We start from the raw sequence: 5,594 nt of genomic DNA, 5'->3' as shown, positions 1-5,594 counted from the left end.
AAAGGTCAAAAGGGTTTAGAAGGAATCTCAGTCTGGTTCTTGTCTTCTAGGTGGAAGAAGTCAATCCGAGGAACTCTTTAGCTTGTGATTTCTATCATGGATTTACATGTGATGGTCATGCTGTGCGTCTCTTTGACCATTTATCTTGGTTACTTGCCCCAAATTTGACAATCTCCTTCCTGAGTTGAATTATCAGTAAGTGTTCTTTTGTTTTAATGCTGCAAGCTGTTCAAAGCTGTGAAAGAGTTGGTTGGTTAGGCTTACTTCAGGCTGGTGATGGGATCTGATTTATGATCATCCTGTTGTCTTGGGCCTCTTTGTGGAATTCAGCTCTTTGTGTTTCAACACTGTTCTGTTTGAATCTTAAATTGTCTGATTCGCTCTGATACGCTACATTGTTGATACAGTGAAAAATACGTTTAAATAAACCATTAGCTACTAGAAACAAATACATGTGAAAATACAAGTGAAAATACAAGTGAAAGTAAAAATAAAAGTGAAAATACAAGGGAAAGTAAAAATAAAAGTGAAAATACAAGTGAAAGTAAAAATAAAAGTGAAAATACAAGTGAAAGTAAAAATAAAAGCGAAAACAAATGAGATAGATTTTTCTCTCTACTGATTTCTAAGAAAGCAAAAGCATCTCAAGAGAAGAAGAGAAGCAAAGTGGCCAAATTCAAGGACTTCCTTATATCACAAATTAATCTTCTGCTTTATGTGAACCGTCAGGAGTTTCTTCAGGACTGAGGCACATTCAGAGTGAAAGCCTGAGCCGCTTCTTCCCAGTGTGAATCTTCAGCCTTGGCAGCTGACAGATTTAGTTTTCTTCTGTTTTGCTTCTTTGTTTACGTTCATCAGGTCTAAAAAACATTAAATAATGTGATATTTCAATTGAGATGCAAAGGTGAAATGAAAAGTGCTAAAAACCCCAAAGTCAAGATCACTGATGAGTTCAATAGTCATTTTAATCCATCAAATCTAGTCGACAACTGCTGTGCACGATTATGATCTATTTTAATGTCATGAAGATGATTTGTGCTATAAATCACTAGTTTGGTCATGAAACTCTAGATGGCGCAGGCTTGACATGTAATCTGCTAACAATCACATAGTTTCCTACACGGCACAAGCTGACTGACATCTAAGCTACGCCAAACTTGCTGACAGACAGACCTTTCAGACCAAACGTCAAACAAATATGTGTTGGACTGAAGGAAAACCAAATTCATGCCTGTTCAATAGAGGGCGCTACATGCTCTGCACTTTCTGTCGTCATAAAAGCGTTTGCCAAAGGCATTAATGTAAATGTCTCACATGGCAAAAGTGTGACTTTCAATAGATTATTTCTCACAAACAACTTGCTAATCATGGCTTACACAAGTAGTTCAAAGTGTTCATGAAATGCTGATGTAATTCTAATCTTTAATGCTGGTTTCACTTGTGCCACCAAATGCTCTCAATCTGCAGCAGCTCTGGACATGAGATACAGTTCATATCTTATTGGTCAGCACATTTCTTTGAAGGGCAAAGAAAATAGCTGAAGTACTCTCTGAGGAAATAAGCATTGCTTTATTAGCGAGTGAATATTCTTGCCCAGTGTGAACGTCTCCACTGTTTCTATTCAAAATCAGCTTGAACCAAACATTTGTGTTTAGTGTGAAGAGACCTTCAGACTTCTCAATTCACCTGAACTTTAGGCTTTTCCTGGGTCAAATGCACAAGCTGACTGACATCTAAGCTACGCCAAACTTGCTGACAGACAGACCTTTCAGACCAAACGTCAAACAAATATGTGTTGGACTGAAGGAAAAGCAAATTCATGCCTGTTCAATAGAGGGCGCTACATGCTCTGCACTTTCTGTCGTCATAAAAGCGTTTGCCAAAGGCATTAATGTAAATGTCTCACATGGCAAAAGTGTGACTTTCAATAGATTATTTCTCACAAACAACTTGCTAATCATGGCTTACACAAGTAGTTCAAAGTGTTCATGAAATGCTGATGTAATTCTAATCTTTAATGCTGGTTTCACTTGTGCCACCAAATGCTCTCAATCTGCAGCAGCTCTGGACATGAGATACAGTTCATATCTTATTGGTCAGCACATTTCTTTGAAGGGCAAAGAAAATAGCTGAAGTACTCTCTGAGGAAATAAGCATTGCTTTATTAGCGAGTGAATATTCTTGCCCAGTGTGAACGTCTCCACTGTTTCTATTCAAAATCAGCTTGAACCAAACATTTGTGTTTAGTGTGAAGAGACCTTCAGACTTCTCAATTCACCTGAACTTTAGGCTTTTCCTGGGTCAAATTCATATAAAATGTCAAAATCAAGAAAGTTCAATGTCAAAATAATTAATTTAATATGTAATTAATTTAATGTCTTTATGTTACTCTCAACCTGAAACAATGTAACTCTAGTGAGCATGTTCTTCAGCTTGATGAACGAGGAATCAGGAATAAACACCAACCTCTTTGTTCTTCAGTTTCATGATGTTTTATTCTGGATCACTCGTGTTCTCTCTGTCCTCTCCTTCTGCCAAAAACAAACAAGTTTCATTCATAACAGACATGATGCAATATGAATAATCAATATTTCAGATTTCAGACGCTGTACAGATGAGTCTATCATTTACTGTGACTTAAGATGTGTTTTTTTTTTTTTTGTATTGCATCATTTACATTTAACGGTTAAAACCTACTCTGTAAATGTTAGGAAGTCATGTGAGTTCTTCCCATTTTATTTAAATGTTCTTCAACTTTACAGAACGAGCTCCAGCACCATAAGCAGACAAAGAGCAATAATACTGACTAAAATATATACTAAAATATAAAGATGAAGATGAACTTTAAGGTTTTCACAGCGAATAGATCATGTTTCTTTGTCATGTCTCTTGTAATGTCTGGTTAGAACAGATTTATCCAGATGATATTTTATTGCTTCACGCATTATTGTGTCTCATGTGGTGAGGATGCAGCATCAGATCTGAAATTGCTGGACCTGAAGATGATCTACTTACTGTGAATTTTTTTTTTATGTCTGTGTAGAGCAGATGAATGATTGAAACACTTCCCACATGCTCCACATTGATTACATGTGTACAGTTTTTCTCCTGTATGATTTCTCATATGTGTCATAAGGATTCCTTTCCGTGAAAAATTCTTCCCGCACTGATCACATGTGTACGGTTTCTCTCCAGTGTGGATCCTCTCGTGTCTTTTCAGATGTATTACCTGACTGAATCTCTTGTCACAGTGTGAACACTTATAAGGTTTCTCTCCAGTGTGGATCATCTCGTGTGTTTACAGATGTCCTGACTGATTGAATCTCTTGTCACAGTGTGAACACTTATAAGGTTTCTCTCCAGTGTGGATCATCTCGTGTGTTTACAGATGTCCTGACTGATTGAATCTCTTGTCACAGTGTGAACACTTGTAAGGTTTTTCTCCAGTGTGAATCCTCTCATGCAGTTTTAAACAGTTTGCTGAAGTAAAAGTCTTTTCACACTCAAAGCACATGTACTCTCTCACAGCAGCATGTATTTTCTGATGTTCTTTTAAATGTGCTAGACGTGAAAAACTCTTTCCACACAAATAACATGAATGTGGCTTCTCTTGTGTATGAACTCCCAGGTGTTTCTTCAGGTCTGAAGCCCACAAAAATGTTTTGTCGCATTGATCACATGCATACAGTTTCTCTCTAGTGTGGATGTTCATGTGTTTCTTAAGGTTTGATGAGTGTGAGAAACTCTTCCTGCACTGATCACAAGTGAACGGTTTCTCTCCAGTATGAACTCTCATGTGAAGCTCAAGACTTGTTTTTCTTGTCAAACTCTTTCCACACTGAGTGCAGATGAAAAATTTTTTGGCTCTTCTTTTCTTTAAATCTTTATGTTTGCTTTGCGAGCAACTCAAAGGTTTTTCTCCAGTTTTAACATGATTTTTCTCATCAACTTCACTCAGTTCTTCATTGTCCGTGCTTTCTTCAATCAACTCTAAAATTAAAAGTAAAAATGGTTTATTTTCAGTAACTTGTAAAAAGCAGAGAAAATGTGGACATAAAAATGAACCCTGATATAAAAGTGTAAAGTAGATAATTATTATACAAAATGTTGGTCATTTTGATGCATGTTTATAAATCATACGTCCCTGAAAATGTTCCCATGAATGAGGTACATTGATCTTCAAATTATTATTTTTAAAACATTATAGGCAAAAATCCAAGTTTCTATAGGAAGAACTATTAAATATGTTTGATCCACTACAAAATTATCTAACATAATGTTATTGAAAAAAGTGCCCAGTTCATAGAAAGTGTCTCTTCCAGGGCTCCAGACTAACATTTGTTAGCAGTGGCACCAGACCCAGTAAGTTCAACAGATGGTGGCACCAGAAGCAGGTTTGGTAGCGCTGAGGGGTATCCAAAATAAAGATAATGTAATCATAAAATTACTATTGTTTTGCATTAAAAAATGTAGTAATTTGCTGCAGGATTTTTAAGCTCAAATATAAGACTTTTTAAGACCTGCACAAATAAAATGAATACCACATGAGCGGAGTTGGGCAATGTCTATGATAAAATAGTAAACTGTAAAATGACGTTAAAAGCATGATTTACAGTTCAGATACAAGTTTTCACAATTGCAAAAAGTTTTATAAAACGATACACTTCACATTAACTTGAAGTTAACATTGTACAAATAGCCCATGTGTTGGCATAAATGTATTTATTATAAATGTTACGTTATTACATATTAGGAAATATTGTAATATTTTATAAAAGTTGTTTTGTAGTTTCTTCATGTTTTGTTTTTTTTTAACTACAAATTTTATAGATTATTATTACTTATTATGTTTTTTAAAGGGGTCATATGATGCAATTTCAAATTTTCCTTTCTCTTTGGAGTGTTACAAGCTGTTTGTGCATAGAATACTAAAGTCTCAAACCCAAAGACATATTCTTTATAAAGGTTAAGACTCGTCCACACCCTCCTAAAATGCCTCGTTTAAACACGCCCCCACATATCTACGTCACGATGTGGGACTCGCTGTAGTATTGTTGTTGCCGCCGCCATGTTGTGAAGACGCTGTGTGTTTCGTTGTGAAAGCAAAACTACTTTGTTTGGTCTTCCAAAAGAGGACACAACTACAAATCAGTGGTTAAGTTGAATTTACAAGACTGTTCCAGAACAGTTCAACCCAAATATTCAGATGTGTGCAGCGCATTTTACAGAGGACTGTTTCCTGGAAGAGTAGACTACAATGCTTCTGTGGCACAAAGGCCGTTTCTTCTAAGTGGGGCAATTCTAACTTTGCAAGGACAGTCTGTCGCTTCTGACTCATAGTCTGTAAGTACAGTATGCTTTCATATTTAAAGGATTTGCCACTGATGATTCAAACGCGAGTTTTGAGCAGTGTAGAGTATGCTTGTTGTTTGTTGTTTCTCTGATCACAAATGCAGACATGGTTTTATGTTTACGCGGCGCGATGCAACGCAACGCGTAAAAAGACAGTATAAGTCATTATAATCAGTAATTATGTCCCCACTGGATGCAACAAATGCCTCGTTTATAATGGGTTTTATTGGTTTTGTCTCGTC

General features: G+C 36.3%; 1 pseudogene; it reads right to left on the bottom strand.

Annotated features, from left to right (window-relative positions):
• Positions 1–3,072: 3,072 nt before the first annotated feature.
• The window catches only part of LOC107748527 (zinc finger protein 726-like), a 28,284-nt pseudogene continuing 25,762 nt past the window's right edge, over positions 3,073–5,594 (bottom strand).

Source organism: Sinocyclocheilus rhinocerous, unplaced genomic scaffold, assembly GCF_001515625.1.
Source record: "Sinocyclocheilus rhinocerous isolate Xijiao unplaced genomic scaffold, SAMN03320098_v1.1 scaffold2425, whole genome shotgun sequence".
In the NCBI taxonomy this organism is placed as follows: domain Eukaryota; kingdom Metazoa; phylum Chordata; class Actinopteri; order Cypriniformes; family Cyprinidae; genus Sinocyclocheilus; species Sinocyclocheilus rhinocerous.
Note: the sequence above shows the minus strand (reverse complement) of the source record. Positions and strands in the feature narration are given on the sequence as shown.